This window comes from Panthera leo, chromosome D4, assembly GCF_018350215.1.
Source record: "Panthera leo isolate Ple1 chromosome D4, P.leo_Ple1_pat1.1, whole genome shotgun sequence".
Classification (NCBI taxonomy): Eukaryota; Metazoa; Chordata; class Mammalia; order Carnivora; family Felidae; genus Panthera; species Panthera leo.
Genome location: NC_056691.1, coordinates 86,250,122 through 86,270,662, shown reverse-complemented (window position 1 = coordinate 86,270,662; position 20,541 = coordinate 86,250,122). Strand labels below are relative to the sequence as shown.

The window sequence follows — 20,541 nt, the reverse complement described above, 5'->3', positions numbered from 1 at the left end:
TCCCCCACCCTGTGCAAAATCTCCCCCCAGTTAAGAACAACTGCCCTATGGCAACAGCATCAGTTTTTTTTTTTTTTTAAGTTTATTTGTTTATTTTGAGTGAGAGAGAGAGAGAGAGACGTGGGAGGGCAGAGAGAGGAGAGAAAGAGAATCCCAAGCAGGCTTCACGCCGTCAGCAGAGAGCTTGATTGAGGGGCTCAAACTCACGACCCGTGAGATCGTGACCTGAGCCGAAACCAAGAGTCAGAACATCACTCTTCTTCATAGCTACTTTTCAAGCACATGGGGCAGCTCACCAACAGGTATTTGACAGACTTTTTATTGCAAGTGTCAACTGAATGGAACAGTGGCAGCATTTCCCATGAGATGTTTTGCATTTGACGGATAAAGAGACTGAAGCAAGACTCACCTGATGGCATGCAATTTGTAAGTGGTAGAGTTGGGAGTCCACCCCAGGTGTGCCTGGCTACACAGCCTCCTCTTTGTGAGTCAATCTCCCGTGAGCATGTGAGCGTGAATCAGCCTTCTGGAGCTGTGGCTTGGACCCCGGTCTTGTGACAGGTGCATCAGGAGCTCTTCCCTGAGAGGACACACCCCACCTGAGTGCTGTGACCTTGGGCAGATCCCATCACACCACCTGGCTGTGGGGTTTCTCCTCCTGTGCAACCCCTGCCTGCGGGGTGGGGGTGGGGGGGAGATAATGAGAAGATTAAGTGAGGAAAACGAAGCAGATGAATCATGTGATGGCTGTGCACGGGCCGGGAGGAGCCCCAGGGCTCCACGCAGGGCCTAGGTTGTGGCGGGTAATAGATATGAACACATCAAGAGGCAGGAAGGGGCTCACCTAAGGACCCCTCTCAGCACGTTCTCCAAGGATTCTAATCCCAGGGTCACAAACTCAGGCCTACAACCACTCAGATAAGAGTCCTCTGGCTCAGTTAACAAGTCCCCTGCCTGCTTCCGCATCGCGTTAGCTGGATGGAGGCTGAACTCGGCCTCAGGCAGGTCTGACAGTCAGGAATGTGGGCCCATCCTGCCAGATATTTCCTTTTTACAAAAACAGCCAGAAATCTGGGCTTTCATGTGCAATCTCCCCGTTTAAACATACTGACTACTAAATATTTGTACATTCTGTGCAAGCCAAACAAAACACACCTGTGGGCTAGAGTCAGCCCACAGAAATCAGCTTGTGAGCTCTGTACTTCACCCTTTGGGGCCAGCTTGTATCCCTTGGGAAGGGCCAGAGGAAGGCAGCTGTAGGCAGAGGTTGGCAAGCCGGAGGCCTGGGTGCCAAATTCCTGTTTCTCTCCATGCGTATGACAGGGTTGTCCATCCTAGCTGGAATGATGCCTAGGGTGAACCCCCCTCCGGGCCACCCCTCCTTTGCCCAGGCTGGGCCTGACTCACTGGGAGGATCTGGGTTGGGCTCTTTGCTTGGCTGGAAGCTGAGTCAGTCTTGACTTGTGGTAATGACATTCACATGCCACCTGCCTGTCAAGAACCAAGCACAAATGGGGACCGGCCATTGCAGGGGACCACCACGGAGGCTGAGGCTGGCAGAAATCGTTCCCAGGCAGGCCTCCAACCGGGTCCTGTCCAGATGGGAGGTTGGGCCAAAAGACATCCATGATCTCTTCGGGTTGTTTTTAGTGCCCGCTCAGCACCCAGGGTTCTTCTTGGTTGCGGCACTCTGGTTTGGTCCTGACTAGGCAACCCTCTTCCATTTGATTCCATGCAATATGAGGGAGGGATCCCAGTACGGGCTTCCGCGGTAGGACTGTGGCCCAGAATTGGTCCAGGAGAGCAATGCATCCCTCTGTCCGCAGTGATTGGTTAAGGGTGAGCACGTGACCCACCTGAACCTAGGAGAGTCCGCCCCCAGGAGGTCACCCCAAGGAGAAAGTGCACCTATTAACGAAACCAATCCAGGAAAGGCTCAGCAGAAGGTGGAACAAGATTTCAGTTGGGGTTTCAGGACTTCAATCCGGAAGTTCCTGGAACAATGATCTACCCTCCAGGATCCAGTCACAGCACCTGCAAATCTCCAGGTCTGCTTCCTCCATTTTAAGCAGGTGTCTGTCATTAGCAGCCGGGAGACCTAAGGGTCCCACCCTGAGGGTTCGCGATTCAGATTCCAGGTCCAAATCCCTTCGGAGTTATCTGCCTAGAGTAGCTGTTTCTCAAGCTGTAACCCGAGGAGTTTGCGCTTTAGCTGTTAAGGCACATTGCTGAGCCCCCGTCCCGACCAACGGAAACGGATCCCAGGGTGTCGGCTGCGAGTGGGACGGGTGAGCATGTTTTACAAGCTCCTGGGTGATCTTAAGGCTCAAGTTTGAGAGCACTGGCCGACCTCGGCTCTACGTTTCCACTCTCCTCCCTCCGGGTCCGAATCAGGTGATCCCGCCCGTCTGGCCACAGCTGATTGGATGAAGAGACGATACCCGTCCGAACCGAGCCAATCAGTTTGCTTCCCCCCAAACACGGAACTAGGGTTTAGGAACCCACTGAGTCCTGGAGGCCGTTTAAACCTCTCTCCCCAACCCACACCAAGAAGTGGAAAAGGTAGCTCAGCAGAGGCAGGCGAAGGAGGGAACAACTGAGAAGAGGCAGGACGTAAGTGACCAAGGTTCCATAACGTTCCTCATCCCCATCTCCACCTCGCGAGCCCCCCTTTTGCCACTGACTGCGGGACCCCTGTGTTTTTACAGACCCTTCCACTTTTTGCAGTGGGTAACTAACTCGAGTGATGTCTGTTATTTGTAACCAAGAGACCCTTCCTTACCGAAGAAGCAGTTTATTTCTGAAGATCTCGGTTTCCTTACCTGTAAAATGACCAACATTTTGTGATTCAGGACACCCCCTCCCCATATGTAGCAGGTGCTCACAGAAGAGGCCCCCCCTTAAACGATTCCTTCCTTCAGATAAGGTCTTGGTAACGTGGGGTATAGGTGGCAGAGACATTTTGCTGCAACAGTGCTTCTCCAGCTCTGGTGTGCATTGAAATGACGTGGAGTCTGTCTAAAATACAGATTCCTGGACCCCACGTGTGCACGCTGTGATCATTGGGTAGGTCTGGTAGGGCCCAATTATCTCTATTTTACCGTTTTTTTTAGGTATAACTGACATACAATAAACTCCATACGTTTAACAATTTTTTAAATTTAATTAATTTTTTTTTTTTAGTAATCTCTACATGTACCCAACTTGGGGCTCACACTCAGGACCCCAAGATCAAGTGTTGCATCCTCTTCCCGCTGAGCCAGCCAGGCGCCCTTAACAATTTAATGAGTATGTATGTATATCTGTAAAACCATCACCACAATTAAGACAATGAGAACTGCCATGAAAATCTCCATCACCACCAAGTTTCTTGGTAACTCTTTATAATCCTCCCTTCTTCCCCGCTGCCTTCCACTGCTTCCCCAAGCAACCACTGGTCTGCTTTCTGTCACTATAGATGGTGTGCATTTTCCAGAGTTTTACCTAAATGAAATCATGCGGCCTGTACATTTCCTTTGTCTGGCTTTTTTTCACTCAGCCTAAGTATTTTGAGGTACGTGCATGTTGATGCGTTTATCAATAGCTCACTCTTTTATTGCGGAGTAGGATATGCTATAATTGATTTATCTAATCACATACTAATGGACACTTGAGTTTCCAACATTTAACTATCACAAATAAAACTGCGGTGAACCCTTCTGTACAACTCTGTAGGTACAAATGCTTTTGTTCCCTGGGATAAATACCTAGGAGTGGAATGGGGCGCCTGGGTGGCTCAGTCGGTTAAGGTCCAACTTCAGCTCAGGTCGTGATCTCACGGTACGTGGGTTCCAGCCCTGCGTCGGGCTCTGTGCTGATAGCTCAGAGCCTGGAGTCTGCTTTGGATTCTGTCTCCCTCTCTCTCTCTCTCTCTGCCCCTCCCCCCGCTTGCGCTCTGTCTCTCTCTCTCACACACACAAATAAATAAACATTATAAAACTTTAAACCGAAATACCTAGGAGTGGGATGGCTGGATCCTACGGTTGGTGTATGTTTAATACTTTAAGAGACTGCCAAACTGTTTTTCAAAGTGAATGCATTGTTTTACCTTTTCCCACCAACTGTGTACGACAGTTCCAGGGGCTCCCTCTTCTTACCAACGTTTGGTGGGGTTTAAATTTTGACCATTCTCGTAGGTGTGAAGCGGCACCTCGCTATGGTTTCAATTTGTATTTCTCTAAGACGAATGGTGTGGTTGCCTGCCGTCTGTAGATTTTCTTGATGGGGTGTCTATTCTATTTAAATAGTCTTCTTATTAATAAGCGTTTAGAGTTCTTTACACATCAGATACAAGTCACTTGCTAACTCTACTTTTGCAAATATTTTTCCCCCAGTGTGTGCACGCCTTCTCGGTTTTGTGACAAAGGCTGTATGTAGATTACTTCGATACACATGAAGTCTGAGAACCCCTCCTCGATGACAAACAGTGCAAATTCAAACATTAACAAGAGGGGCTGGACTATCCAAGTAGCAAAAATTACGAAAAGAGAGCTCTCAGGCATTACTGGCGACGGACAATGGGGGGAACACCCTTTATTCTCCTTTACAAGGAGTGGTAATTGGTGCAAAATCCTGGGAGGACTATTTGCTGATAGTTCATCAAACATCTTTAAATGCAGGTTTCTTTGACACAGCAAGTTCAGTTCTAGACATGTTCTTCCAGGACAAATAAACAAACAAAAACAGTAAGTTGTGTGTCCCAGGATCTTCAGTCCGGGGATTGTGCTGACAAGTGGGGCTGCAGACATGCCTGGCCGGTTGGCCCCATTTCTTGGTACTCTGCCCCCATGTGCTCGGAGCACTTTTGCTGTCAAGCCCAGGTGGAAGGCACAGGGGGACTGGGAGGTCAGTGGGACTGGAATTTGACCCATCCCTGGCAGGGTGGCCAGAGGAAAGTGCAGTTCAGGTCTCACTCAACTACCTCAAGAGTCTGGGTCCACTTGTGAGCCTGGCGTGACCTTGGAAGGCTCCAGGATTCAGGTTTTAACCAACCACTACTAGTGCAAATTGGGAAACAGGGATACCTGGCTGACACAGCTACCCGGGGCCTAAGAAGCGACAGCCCTTTGCCCTCCACACGTCAATAGTGTCCCCGGGATTGGGGGGTGGGGTGGGGCTTTGGCTAAGGCTGGGCCAGGACTGCTCCAGCTGGGTGCGAGAAGGGAGCTGGGGGCCTGGAGGTCTGAGTTCTAGATTAGTCCCTGTTCTACTGTGCCACTTAGGGCCAGCCTGTTCCCTTTCCTAGGCGACAGTCTCCTCAGCTGGACAGCGTGGAGGTGGATGAGATAGTCCCCTCTGTCCCCTCCAGCAAGGAGTGAAAGCGTGAGTGCTAGAACCAGCCAGACCTGAATTCCATTTCTGTCTCCAGTGCTTTCTGTGACTTGGCATGTTGCTTAACCCCTTTGTACCTCAGTTTCCATCTCAACTTAAAGTCCTGCAATGGCTTCCCATTGTGCTTTGGGAAAAGGCCCTTGTGATCTGTCCCTTCCCACCTCTCAGCTCTAGTTCCTGCTACTCTCACTCTCATTCATCACACTCCAGCCACACTGGAGCCCCTAAACTCCACCTCCTGACCCCAGGGCCTTTACACATGCTGTTGCCTCTGCTTTGCATGCCTTTGGCTCTCTCCCTACCTAGGTCCTGTTCATTTATCAGAGCTCAGATGCCACTTCCTCGGGGAAGCCCTCCCCGACCCCAGACTCAGTCACGCCTACTGCTTCTCCTCCTCATAGCACAACTGCGGCCAGTAAGTAGTTATCTCTGCATGATTATTTGTCTGATGTCTGTCTCCCAGTGGCATTGTGAGCTCCCTGAGAGCAAAAACGGGACAGTCTTGTTTGGGCCCCTTGCACAGGCCTGGCAAAATTAGAGGCACCCCAGGAATTTTGTTGAACCAGTGCTGACACCATTCTTCATCCATTCTAAGATGCGTGTCCCTCCGCATTTAAACATCTCTGAGGGGCGCCTGGGTGGCTCAGTCGGTTGAGCATCCGACCTCGGCTCGGGTCATGATCTCATGGTTCGTGGGTTCGAGCCCCGCATCGGGCTCTGCGCTGACAGCTCAGAGCCTGGAGCCTGCTTGGGATTCTGTGTCTCCCTCTCTCTCTGCCCCTCCCCTGCTCATGCTCTGTCTCTCTCTCAAAAATAAACATAACAAATTAAAAATAAAATAAACATCTCTGAAATCAGAACGTATTTCACAACTGCAGTTAATGGGTAGCACCCATGACATTTGTCAATGCCTATGGAACAAAATTGTAGCTTGGAAGGACGTCTCGAGACAAGAATGACATGCTCGGAAGAAAATCTGTGTCACCCACGCTCTTAATGACACAGGACAGTGTTGTCTGGAACGACACAGACCTCAATGACTCTGAAGGAAAAAGTGAAGCAGAAAAGTTAGACGCTACATGTGCAGAAGTTTCAGGAATATCTTCACTAAATTATCTTGATCATAGGTATGCGCAATAGTGATATGATAAAAAAAAAAAGTCTAAAAGAGCACCTTCAGTAAATAGAAATGACATTTCTAAGTGATGAGTGCTGTGTCATATTTTACTTGGTAGTGCTTTTTTCCTTTTTAGTGGCACAAAAACGAATGCTGCATCTTTCAACTGAGGCCGTCTTAGATTTGATTCAATACTGCAAGCTCCTACCTTGACGGGACTGTGGGGCAATTCCAGCAGAGACCGGAGGAGGGCGCAGAGCCCTGGGTGGCCACAGGGGGCGCTCGGTTCCCAGGCGACTTCCGAGTCCGAAGTTTGAGGAATCTGGGGTCGGAGAAGCCGGGCGGTGTGTCGTTATCCATCTGTCCTGTAGGTGGCGCTAGAGAACCACAATCAGGCGCAGCTCTGGGTATAGCCCAGAGAGTTCTAGGCTGAAGGAAGGCCTCAGGAGTGTCCTGTTCAGGCAAGGAGTAGGCTCTCTTGCCACCCCAGGGAGAGGACATAGCCAATTCTACCAGCCCATCTAGCCCAGAGGCAGCTCGGGGTGTGGAGAGAGCTTAGGAACAGAAATGGGGAGCCCTGCCTTGTCTGGACAAGCTGTGTGATTTTGGTTCCCCTTTCCTTTCTGGCCTCAGTCTCCCTCCCATGCAGTGAGGGTGTGAGAGCCTGCCAGACCTGACCCCTGACAGTAAGGGTCTGCAGTGGCTCAAAGACATCCACCGGCTGCCACTGGCTTACCTGCCAAAGCCCTGGGACAGCCCTCTCCCTATCTGACCTTGCCACCTCCCGCTCAGGTCAGAAAGCTTCCCTTCCCCCTGGATTGGGAGAAGAGATTCAATGACTTTCCCAAGACTACAGAACTGTGAGTGGTGGGAGACAGGAGTGAAAGCTGGGTCTGCTCGCTCCTTCTACCGTGACCATCTGACGTCCTGTGATGGAAGGGGACACAAAAGGCAAGACAGGAGTGAACTTCCCACCAAAGAAAGAAGCTAAGACATGTTCTTTGGCAAGGTGATGGATCAATCATACATGCCTAAATTTGTCTCCCTACTAAAGCCACTTAAGTAAAGAGATTTTTTTTTTTTTTAAGCCATTGATTTCTCGGAAAAGACACAGAAAGCACAAACCGTGAAAACTTGATAAAGTAGAATCTACCAAAATGTAAAACTCTGGCTCGTCAAAAGTCGTCGTTAAGAGAATGAGCAGGCAAGACACAGACTGGGAGAAAAATATTTACGTACGCATCTCTGACAGAGGACTTGTATCCAGAATATACAAACAATGCCTACAGCTCAATAATAAGACAAACAGCGCAACCTAAAATGGGCAAAATATCTGAACAGTTACTTCACAAAAGAAGATGTACAAATGGCCAATAAGCCCATACGAAGACGTTTAACATCGTTAGTCATAAGGGAAGTACAAATTAAAACCACGTTGAGAGCCTCCACCTGCCCACTGGGTTGGCTACACTTAAAAAGACGGATAATTCCAAGTGTTGGTGGGTGTGGATCAACTGGCCCTCTCACATCCTGCTGGTAGAAATGCGAACGGGGCAGGGGGCGGGGGGCTCAGTTAGTTGAGCTCACTCTTGATTTCGGCTCAGGTCATGATCCCAGAGTCATGGGGTCGAGCCCCGCGTCAGGCTCCGTGCTGAGCGGCGGAGGCTGCTTAAGATTCTCTCTCTTCTCCTGCTGCCCTCTCCCCGACTCGCACTCTCTCTCTTAAAAAAAAACAACAAAAAAAGGAAAATTGGGAACACCACTTTAGAAAACCATCTTGCCGTTCTTATAAAATGAAATCTACCCTTCCTGCACACCCAGGCCATCCACTCTTGGGTATTGACCTGAAAGGAATGAAAACATACGTCTGCCCAAATGCTTGTTCCGGAGTGTTCATGGCAGCATTATTCACAACAGGCCAAAACTAAATCTATCCAGTGAGTTGTGTAAAAAAGTGCATAGATCTGAAGCGTGATGAGTGGTTTAACCCCAAACTGCAACACTGCTTCCACAGTGGGTGATGGGGGGGGGGGTGTGGAAATGGGGGTGAGCGCGAAGTCCTTTGTCCTAACAGGTAGTAGGCAGGTAGTATAGGGGAGACAGGGAGACAGGGTAGAGAGTAGATGATGGCTCAAATGAATGCATCAAAAGATAGCCGTAAGTGCTTATTACTTGGAGAGAAGAGAGGTGTAAGTGCTAGAAAAAACCAGCAACAGTGGTTGCATTTGGGGAGATGGGGCGGGGAGACAGGGAGGGGCAGACAGGAAACCGCTGTGTCTTGTTATCCCCCTTCAGCACGCGCTGATTTTGGTTTCTGTGCACACGCTGTGTTTCACCGAGTCCGAGATGCCCATTTATTTACATTTTAACGTCTTTAAAATGAAGATCTGTCTTCTTAAAATCAATGGTGCACCTGACAGCTGTAATTGGCAGTGTTTTCCGTTTCTTGATGGTGCATATGTAAGGGTGCATGTTACGATTGGTGAGGTCTTAGATTCACTGAAGTATGGCGTTCGTTTTATTTTTATCTTCCTTGTTTGTTTATTTTTAGGTAAACTCTACACCCAACGTGGGGCTCAGACTCACGACCCCCAGACCAAGAGTTGCATGCTCTATCAACTAAGCCAGACTGGTGTGCGTGGGTTTTTTTTTTTTTTAAGTTTATTTATTTTTGAGAGAGAGAGAGCATATGCAAGCAGTGGAGGGGCAGAGAGAGAGGGAGAGAGAATCCCAAGCAGGTTCAGCACTGTCAGGGCAGAACCTAATGCGGGGCTCGATCTCACGAACCCTGAAATCATGACCTGAACTGAAATCAAGAGTCGGACACTTAACCGACGGAGCCACCCCGGCGCCCCTAGCATTCTTTTTATAAAGAATTATTTTTAAAAATGAACCAATTGGGGGGCGCCTGGGTGGCTCCGTCGGTTAAGCGGCCGACTTCGGCTCAGGTCACGATCTCGCGGTCCGTGAGTTCGAGCCCCGCGTCAGGCTCTGTGCTGACAGCTCAGAGCCTGGAGCCAGTTTCAGATTCTGTGTCTCCCTCTTGCTGACCCTCCCCCATTCATGCTCTGTCTCTCTCTGTCTCAAAAATAAACATTAAAAAAAAAATTAAAAAAAAAATGAACCAATTGGAACAGCTACTGTTTAGTGAGCTCCTACTGTGGGTCAAGCACTGTGCTTCCTGCTTTTACTTAGTATTCTCAACAACCCTGGCTTACGGTTCAAGTTTTTGAGAAGAGGAAATTGGGGCTCAGAGAGGTTAAGTGACTTCCTTAATGTTACCCAGCCGGTAGGCGATAGACACAAGTCAAAACCGAGGGGCTGTCTGACTCCTGAGTACGTCGCCTCTGTTTTGATTAGCTCGAAAGAGCTCCATCTGTGGTCCCTCTGGCTGAATGGTCCAGAGAGTGACAGGGATTTGCTCAAAATCACACAGCAACAGTGAGGCTGAGTTGGGCCTCGACCTGAGCCTTTGAGCCCCAATCCAGTGTCCTTCTCTTGACCCTGGCCCCTCCCTCCCTTTCTGTCACCACAATGCTCAGGACACCACCAAGAGCTCCTAAATGCGGGCAACACTTAGGGGGCCAAGCAGAGGCCTGGGAGGTGGGGGGCTCAGCAACCCTGTGGCCTTCAGCAGCTGGGCAAGACTGGCCCCAGGACAAGACACCCCCCCCCCCCCCAGGAGGAGCCTGAGGTCACCAGTGTGGAGGGAAACTGTGAGGAGAGACCAGGGACTTGTCTGGAAGCTGTACTCGCCCGGGGAGCTCACTCTTTTAATGCGATGGCATCTTTGGGGTGGCTGGGGCACAGGGTTGCTGGCTCTGATAACAATGGGGACGGGGATAAAGCCAGCCAAGTCATCTGTGGGCTTTGCCTCTCCATTTACTGACCGTCTCACCAGCCCCCCTAACGGAGGCCCAGAGAGGTCAAGCCCTGCATTTGCAGTCACACAGCCAGGTGCCTATCTGACTCTTGACCCTTAGCAGCGCTGCTTCTCCCACAGCGTTTACATCTATCTGACGGTACGTGTCTACTTGGGGCACCAGCCCCGTAAAGACAAACCCACATCCTGTTTTCTGGTTCTGCCTCAAAGATACGAATTTTTGATAGTGGGGCATCAGGAGCTAATCTCTCACGTAAAGCCCTGCCTCCTCTTTCCTTCCTCTCTCCCCCGTCCCCGACTTGCACATGGCCGTGGCCTGCCTGTGGCTTTTGCAGCGTTTCCAGTCTCCACACCTCATGTCTCAGAGCCTCACTTTCCTTTTCTGTCAAATGAGAGGAAGGACGAACCTGACTCCATAGGGTGTTTTTGGAGATTAGCCGAGATGAGTTCCGTGCCTGGCATTATGCCTGGTGGGGGTCTGGGAGGAGAGCCTTAGGAATCGAGGACATGGATGTGCCCCTGGTTCTGCTACTGACTAGCTGTGCAGCTGGAGGCAAGCCCTGCCACTCTGCACCTCAGTTTTCCCCATCTGTGTGATGGGGGCTGTGGCCCTGACCTACCTTTCATTTACCTAAGGCAGATTCCGGATGAGACTGACCTTACTGTAGCTCACTGTCATTTTCACCACTCAGTTTCACTGACCCTCTTCTCCCATCGGAAAAGTCCATCTAGAAAGTTCATACCAAGGCTCCTCTGTTCCCGAGGGGGCCAAGAATCTTCATGGGACTGAGCCGAGTGATTCTTCGCCTGCAGAGCGGGCTCAAAGACTGCACATGCCTCACTGCAGTGTGGGGAGAAGTCAGTGAGTGATGCACGTAGATAGTCCAGGGGAGATCATCTGGCAGAAGACCTCCCTTCCACACGAATCCAAGACACGAGAGCAAGGATGTTCACTGTCGCAGAATTTGCAATGGAGAAAAGTGGAAATCGCCTCGTTCTCCTGTATGCACCTATGGCGGCAGACCCCAGATAGCCCAGTGTTCCTCGATGCCTGGGATTCTCGGCCTTGGGAAGCCCCTCCCACACGTACCGGAGTTGGGCTGAGAGACCAGTGGCAGAGTGGCCGGCCATTGTGGAATGTCACCTCGTGACAATGTGGAACCATCATAAATGACCAGGTTATGAAAGACTGCCACTTCTATCTTGGGTTTTCTGCTTACTCTGGGGAAGCAGCCATCACGTCATGGGGACACTCAGCCTGTGGCGAGAGACCCACGGGACTCAAGTCTCCAACTATAGGCAGCAAGGAACGAAGGCCTGGAGCAGTCAAAGGAGGGAGCCTGGAAGCCGATCCTCCAGCCCTTTCAGAAGGCAGCAGCCTCCAGGAGCCTGGGTGGCTCAGACGGCTGAGCATCTGACTCTTGATTTCGGCTCAGGTCACAACCTCACAGTTTGTGAGATTGAACCCCACGTCCAGCTCTGGGCTGACAGCATGGAGTCTTCTTGGGGTTCTCTCTCTCCCTCTCTCTCTTTGCCCCTCCCCCACTTTCTCTTGCTTTCTCTTTCTCTCTTTCTCTCTCTCTAAATAAATAAACTTAAGAAGAAGGAGGAGGAGGAGGAGGAGGAGGAGGAGGGAGAGGAGGAGGGAGAGGAGGAGGAAGAGGAAAGAAGACAGCAGCCTCAGCCAATAACTTTCTGCAACCCCAGAGACCCGGAGCCAGAACGACCCAGTTGAGTGACTGCCAGATTCCTGACCCTCACTATCTCTCCCATAATAAATGTTTGTTGTTCTAAGCTGCTGACTTTTGGGAGAATTTGTTGTACAGCGGTAAATAACTAATACAGGGCCCCATAAAATATATTTATTCATGTGTTACAGAATGCCAGACCAATGTGGAAAAGAATGAGATAGATCCCTGCATCCAAACATGGAAAGATACCCAAGGTACGCTGCTAAGGAGATCTTGCAGAACAATATATATCAATGGATGCTTTTTGTATAAAAATATGCTGTTATGGCACAGCAAAAAAAAAAAAAAATCTGGGAGAATATCTAAACTATTAATAGTAGTTGTTTCTCCTTGAAGAGCAGGGAGGGTGCACTGAGGGACTTCATTCATTTCTGTGAGGTTTGAACGTTTTATGATGTCTTAATTTGGTAAACCAGTGGAAAAATACAGCTTTTAGAAGATTTGCCTAGGAAGAGCCTGGTAGAAAAACATAACAAATCAACTTAAACAACCAACAATCCATGCAATCTCAGTGTTGTAACAGATGAGGAATTAATTTTGTGGTCTTTTTTTTTTTTTTTAAGTTTATTTAGAGAGAGAGAGAGAGAGACCACGCGAGTGGGGTAGGGGCAGAGAGAGAGAGGGAGAGAGAGAATCCCAAGAAGGCTCCATGCTGCCAGCACAGAGCCCAACATGGGGCTTGAACTCATAAAACCGTGATATCGTGACCTGAGCCTGATGCTTAACCAACTAAGCCACCCAGAGGCCCCGAATTTCTTAGTCTTGTAAAGTTCAATCTTCAGCTGGGAGGGAAGGGTCGGAAGGACTTTCCTCCATGGAGCTCTCCAGGTTTCTGGCTGATGGGGACTTTGCTGTTTTCACATGTGGCTTCCTAGGTGGCCCTGGGCATAGAGGGACATCCGGCTGGCAGAAGGGGGAAGTGAGAGGGTAGGTAGAGGATGAAGTAGATTTTTTGTGCGACAGGTCTGAAATGATGCTCAGTCACATCTGCCCACGTTCCATTTGGCCAAAATTCAATCACCGTCTGGCCATGGCTCCTACTCGATGACTTTAGGGTCATCTACCCCTTGCCCACCACCCAGGTTGACTGTCCACTTTCATTGTGTTCTTCTGAGAACCTTCTTTTCCCCCAAGGTTTTATTTTTAATCACTACACCCACCGTGGGGCTTCAACTCCCAACCCCAAGATCGAGAGTCACAGGCTCCACTGACTGAGCCAGCCGGGCACGCCCCCTATCTGAGAGCCTTAGCCACAGGAATCTTAAGGCAAGGCCTCCTCCTTCTCCAGATGCTGCTGGCCACCCAGAGGAAGGAAGTGCTGATACAGCACATTCTGGAAGTGTTAACTCTGCTGAGGGTGGCTCAGCCTGTCCAGTGTGGTCCATCAGTCAGGAACACAACCTTCGACCTGGTGCCCCTCCCGTCTCCCCCTCCCAAGGGCAGGGCCCATCACCTAGGGTGGAGCTGTTTGAGGATGAACCCAGGGTCACGGAGCTCCAGGATTTGTTTGCAAACTGCTGTGTGCATCCGTGCGAATCTGCAAGCCAGCACTGCCAAGGTCAAGAAGTATGATGACGGGTGTTCCCCGTGCCCCGCCCTACACCAAACACTGTGCTGAGGGCCTGCCCCACGGAAGTGTGTGGGACCCTCAAGCTACGCTCTGAGGAGCCCCCAGATGGGCAAACTGAGGCTCAGAGAGGTGACATCATTTACCCAAGGTCACACAGCTTCTACGGGGTAAGGCTGGGAAGAGAGCGTAGGCCGGTCTGCCTGACTCCGAGACTAGTGTTTCTTTTTTCTTTTTTCTTTTCCTAAGAGAGAGACAGAGTGTGAGTGAGGGAGTGGGGAGGGGCAGAGAGGGAGACACAGAATCAGAAGCAGGCTCCAGGCTCTGAGCTGTCAGCACAGAGCCCGATGCAGGACTTGAACCCATGAACCGTGAGATCATGACCTGAGCCGAAGTTGGACACTCAACCAACTGAGCCACCAGGCACCCCTCTTTTTTTTTTTTTTTTTTGTAAAGTAAGCTCTACACCCAATGTGGGGCTTGAACTCATGACCCTGAGATCGGGAGTCCCGTGTTCTACTGACTGAGCTAATCAGGCACACCCAAAGCCAGTGTTTCTAATCCTTCCTCTACGTAGGCAATCAGGGTCAGTGTCTCCCCGTTGATGACATTTGAACTGAGGCCTGAATGATACGGAGTCAGCAGCAATGAGAAGATGTGGGGAAAGACATAACAGGCAGGGAACTGGCATGTGCAAATGCCCCGAGGCAGGCATGGGCAAGGACAGGGGGTCTGGTGTGATCAGGGGTCTGGAAAACAAGGGGAAGGGGAACGTGGAGAGTGAGCTCAGAGGGTGAGTGGGGACACCCTGAGGGCCTTGCAAGCCACAGTAAGGAGTTTTGATTCTACTGGAAGAACAGTAAGATCTTGGAGGATTGAAAACGCCAGTGATATTTTCCAAACTGTGGTCTTGAGGAATGTTAAGTTTTGAACTATTTCAATATTCTAGTAAAATCGCCAGCCTCCATACTTGACCACATGGAGCCTGGTCTGTGTTAGCATTTCTGCTTGTGTCCGAGCCAAGTAGGACTGTGTCAAGGACCCCAGGCCAGTGAAAAAATAGAGAAGAGAGGGCAACTGTATTAGTTACCTATTGCTACCTAACATATTGACCCCCAAAACTCAGCACCAGAAAACAACAAACATTTATCATCCCATCGTTTCTGTGGGTTAGGAATCCCCAGCTCAGAGTCTCTCACCAAACTGCAGTCGAGGTTCTGGCAGGGGCTGGGGACCCATCCGAAGGCTCAAATGGGGAAGGACTTGCTTCTTAGCTCACTCACCTGATTGTCGGCAGCATTCAGTTCCTGGATGGCTGTTGGCCAGAGGCCTCCCTCAGTCCATCACCACGTGGCCCTTGCCATAGGGCAGCTCACCACATGGCAGGGGGGTTCATCAGAGCCAGCAAGTAAGAAAGCCAAAGGGACGAGCAATATGGAGGACAGCGTCTTTTTGTAAGCTAATCTCAGAAGTGATATCCTATCACTTTTTCCTTAATAAACTTAAAAAAAAATGTTTGGGGGGGGGGGCGGCGCCTGGATGCCTCAGTCTATTAGGCATCTGACTTTAGCTCAGATCATGATCCCTCGGTTCATGAGTTCGAGCCCAGCATCGGGCTCTGTGCTCACAGCTCGGAGCCTGGAGCCCGTTTTGGATTCTGCATCTCCCTCTCTCTCTGCCCCTCTCCCCCTCGTGCTCTCTCTCTCTCTCTCTCTCTCTCAAAAAGAATATATATTAAAAAATAAAAATAAAAAAAATAAAAAATAGGGGCACCTGGGTGGCTCAGTCGGTTAAGCGTCCAACTTCAGCTCAGGTCACGATCTCACAGTCCGTGGGTTCGAACCCTGCGTCAGGCTCTGTGCTGACAGCTCAGAGCCCGGAGCCTGCTTCGGATTCCGTGTCTCCCTCTCTCTCTGCCCCTCCCCTGCTCACGCTCTGTCTCTCTCTGTCTCAAAAATAAATAAAAACATTAAAAAAATTAAAAATGAATAAAAATAAAAAATAAAAATTTTGGAATGTTACGATTTCCAGAAAAATTGCAAAGAGAATACAGAGAGTTTCTGATGACCCCCCCCCCCCACACACACACCCAGTTTTCCCTAACGTTATCATCTTAATTCACCATGAAACATTTGTCAAAAGAAACCAACTCTGGTACGTTATTACTATTATTTAAGTTTTATTTTCGAGAGAGAGAGGGAGAGAGCGTGAGTGGGGGAGGGGCAGAGTGGGGGCAGAGGATACGAGGCAGGCTCTGGGCTAACAGCAGCGAGCCCGATGCAGGGCTCGAACCCATGAACCACAAGATCATGACCTGAGCTAAAGTCAGACGCTCAACCGACTAAGCCACCAAGGCGCCCCTGGTATGTAGTTATTGACTAGATTCTAACATGTATTCTTATTTCACTCATTTCTCACTTCCAGGATCCAACTGAGGATACAAGACAATATGCTGTCACGTTCCCTTGATTTTTTCTGTCTTTGACAGTTTCTCAGTCTTTGCTTGCTATTCGTGACTTTGGGTTTTGACCTTGGAGAATGTCCCTCAACTTGGGTTTGTCTCTGTTTTTCTCATGATTATGTTAGGGTTATGAATTTAGGGGTACACTCAAAGGGGTGCAGAATTAAAGTCCACCTCCTGGGAGAAGTATCTTAAATCATTTGGCATTCTTCTCTAAAGAGGATTTGTCCCTTCTCTCCCATTTATGTGTTTCTTCAGTCATTTACTTAAATCAGTATGGACTTATGCATGTTTATTATATGCTTTGAGTTATAATGCAATACTGTGTTATACATTTTGTTGCTTAAATTGTTCAGGCTTTGACCATTGGCAACTCTTTCATGGTGGCTCCTGTGTCCCTTTAACCTGCCCCTGTCCTTTTGTTTTTTTGAGCATTTCCTTGCTTTCTGGCACTACAACACGCTCCAGGCTCATATTTTCCCTGTCTTAACCTTAGATTCAGTCATTTTTTAAAGGAGCCCTGATTACTGTTATTGGAGAGTAGTATTTAGAAACCAAGATCTGGGTCCTGGGTTTTAGTGGTTGTTGCTGGTAGGGTGTCGCTGCTTCTAAGCCCTCTCAGCCATCCCGTGACTTTCGCCGGGTCCATTCATCAAAAGCTGATCCCTGAAGGAGGGACCTGGGTGGCTCAGTGGGTTGAGCATCCGACTTCAGCTCAGGTTGTGATCTCACGGTTGGTGAGTTCGAGCCCCACATAGGGCTCGCTGCTGTCAGCACAGAGCCTGCTTTGGATCCTCTGTCCCCGCCCCCTCTCCCTGCCCCTCCCTCGCTCTCTCAAAAATAAAATAACAACATCACAACAACGTAACATAACATAAACAACCACACCAAAAGCTGATCCCTGGACTCAGCCCACTCTCAGGGGGAGGGGATTACACCGAGGCACGAATACCAGGAGTTGGGCATCACTGGGGGCCATTTTCAAGGCTGTTTCCTGGAGTGACTAATATGCCAACACTGTTAATTGTGAGGGTCAGGAGCAACGCTCACGTGCATTGGCAGCAGACGGGCAGGGACACAGCGCAACTGTGAACAGGAAAGGGGAAGCCCTTTCCCTGTCCTTACGAAGTGATCTCCAAGATCCTGTTAAGTGCAAATAGCAGGGACAGAGCCACGGATGTGGCGTGAGACTTTCCTCTTTTTAATGAGAGAAAACACAATACATGCTCTGACTCCTAGAAACTCCTAACACTGACTTCTAGGGAAGAAGGGTAGGAAGTGTACCTATATCTCTGCCTATCATCTATTTAGCTAATATCTATCTATCTAATTACAAAAAAAAATTGGAACAGGGGCACCTGGGTGGCTGAGTCAGTTAAGTGACTGACTCTTGATTTCGCTCAGGTCATGATCTCACAGTCGTGGGATTGAGCCCCACCTCAGGTTCTGTGCTGGCAGGGAGCCTGCTTAAGATTCTCTGTCTCTCTCTCTGTCTCTCTCTGTCTCTCTGCCCCTCCCCCATGCACACGGTGCATGCATGTGCGCTCTCTAAATTAATTAATTAGTTAATTAATTAAAAATTTGGAACAATGTGCAAGTATTATCTGTTCCAAAAATTAAAGTAAAAGTAAAAAAAAAAAAAAAAGGTGCTGTTATGCCAAGTGACGGACAAAAGGTGATGATTTCCTTGTGGTTTGGAAAGAGAAAAGTGGTAGGCAGGCCAAGGCCCCCTGGGGAACACAGGGGCTGAACTCAGCACCGTCGGGGGCAACCTCATTCCCACAAAACATCATCGCCTGTCAACAACAACATCACGTTCAGTGTGTGCAGCAGAGCGAATGTTATTCTTGTAGATTGGTTTGTGCTTAATTTGTAGCTGTGCGGTGTAGCGGCCGAGAATACAGGACTCAGGAGCCCGGCCGTGTGTGTGTGTGTGTGTGTGTGTGTGTGTGTGTGTCTAAATCCCAGCTCGGCCGTTTCCGAGCTGGGTGACCGCGGGCAAACAACTCACCTCGCTGAGCCTCAGTTTGCTCTCCTGTAAAATGGGGACAATAGTAGTCCGTACCTCATAGGTGGAGGTAAGGATCCAGTGAGTGAATACATGTCAGGTGCACAAAGCAGGGGCTCAGTAAATGTGAGCTGGTACGGTTATCAAGTTCACACATATTTAGGAAACAGAATAATTGAAATAGCCTGTGTCACCTCTGGAGCTCTGAGAGATTTTCCCCTCTTAGATGGGCGTTTATGTTATTCTAGCTGGAGGAACATTGGCCTGCATATGGCCCATGCCCAGCCCAGCCCTGTTCACATGGTCTGCCCTCTCCCCAGTTCCCTCTCCTCCCCCAGCCCAGACTGAGATGTGAGCTGGGCAGGGCAGGGCGGGTCTGTTGGCTCTGGTAACCCTGCCGTCTAGTCTGGCGCCTGGCACAGACAAGGGTTCTGTAACCATTTGGTGAATAAATGAACGCAAAGCAGGCACGAGTGAATGGAAACCCCGGCAGAGCACATATGCCCGTGTTACTGAACTTCCCCTCAGGTGATCGGGGAAGGCTTCCCGGAGGAAGTGCGTGTGTGTTGGGGGGTGGCGGTGAGGGGGTGTTCTAGGCAGAGGGGACAGCGTGTACAAAGGCTCAGAGACTAGGCAGCCTTCTCTTCCTTCGGGGAACTGAAAACAGGCTAATCCAGGTGGAAGTCAGAGGGTGAGGACAGGAAGTGGCAAGGGAGGGGTGGGCGGGCAGGTGAGCAGGGCCCAGATCACTCACTGTCCTGAGGAGGTTGGAAAGCAGGGACCCCCCCCGCCCCCCGCCCACTGGCTGAGCCAGTGCTCCTGGGCTGCGTCAAGTTACTTCCTGTTTTGGGGTCTCAGTCCTCTCATCTGTGAAATGGGTACTGGGATCTTATGAGGGTGAGCACCACATGGGCCCACGGTGTGCCCCTGGAGCCTGGTGGTAGAGAGACCGTCTGCCGGTCAGCAGGACAACCTGGCAGAAGGTGTCACATCCTTAAAACGTTCCTAACCTTCAACTCGGCTGTTCCTTTTCTCAGAACTTGCCCTGAGATAATTTAGGACTCGTGAGAAAGCTGGCTCAGAAGATGTTCATCAGAACACGGCCTGGAAAAGGAGAACAGTGGGAAGCAGCCTAGGTGCCCAGCATCAGGTGAATGAACGCTACACTAGCCAGAATCCTGCTGCAAATTCCTGATGATGTGCAAAGGTCTTCATGGCCCATTCACAAACATTTTTATTACAAAAAAAGGACATCTCACTTTGAAAATATTTAAGCCCTAAAGAAAAGTATAAAGTAAAAGCCAAAAGGTCCCCCTTTGTCAGCCCATTTCTATTTCTATTAATTTTTATTTTTTTAAGTTTATTTATTTGTTTTGAGAGAAGGAGAGTGCAGGAGGGTCAGAGAGAGAGGGAGAGAGAGAGAGAGAGAGAGAGAGAGAGAGAGAGAATCCCGAGCAGGTTCCGTGCTGTCAGCGCAGAGCCTGATGCAAGGCTTGGACTCATGAATTGTGAGATCATGACATTAGCTGAAACCAAGAGTCGGATGCTTGACTGACTGAGCCACCAGGCACCCCAGCCCATTTCTACTCCTGAAAGTTAAGCACCATCAGCAGTTTCTTGAACGGTCTTTCGGATTCGCATCAATGCATATACAAACATATAAACATACATGTGTGTATTATCCAACATACACGTGAGATGATACTTTAGTAAAGGTGTGCGGTTTCTTTTTTTTTTTTTTTTACATTTATTTTATTTATTTTTGAGAGACAGAGCACAAGCGGGGGATGGGCAGGGAGTGAATGAGACACAGAATCCGGAGCAGGCTCCAGGCTCTGAGCTGTCAGCACAGAGCCTGACGCGGGGCTCGAACTCACCAACCCCGTGAGATCATGACCGGAGCTGAAGTCGACGCTTAACCGACTGAGCCTCCCAGGCGCTCCAGATATGCACAGTCTCTTAATAAAATATTACCTAACTACATGTATTGTGCTAGGTTGTTACTGGGGTGGCCCCCACCGCATCTTGTCTCCCAGCATCCATGCCCCGGACGTGGGCCCCTCTCACACCGACTTTGGACCTGACCGTGTGACTTGCCTTAGACAAGGGGACATGAGCAAGCATGATGAAAGCTGGGGCTTGGTAAGCCCTTGCACTTGGAAGCTTGGCCTCTTGAAATACCCCCGGGATCCAGCCGCTGTACAGAAGCTCAGAGTAGATTGCAGAAGGATCAAGGGCACCCGGGGCAGGCCCTGGTAGGTGGGAGGCCATCTTGGAAGCTCCAGCCCAGCCACACGGCCAGTTGAGCACAACCATATGAGTGAGTCCTGCTGACCCCTTGTGGAACTGAAGAATGGCCAGTTTCTGGACAGTTTGTTACTCAG

At 49.8% G+C, this 20,541-nt stretch overlaps 1 long non-coding RNA gene across 1 annotated transcript; it reads left to right on the top strand.

Moving 5' to 3' along the window:
• The first annotated feature begins 1,907 nt into the window (after positions 1-1,907).
• Positions 1,908-19,459, top strand: LOC122205483. The gene is made up of 3 exons (XR_006196089.1): positions 1,908-2,613; positions 12,250-12,315; positions 19,195-19,459. It is a non-coding gene; the product is annotated as an uncharacterized LOC122205483 (long non-coding RNA).
• Positions 19,460-20,541: the final 1,082 nt, after the last annotated feature.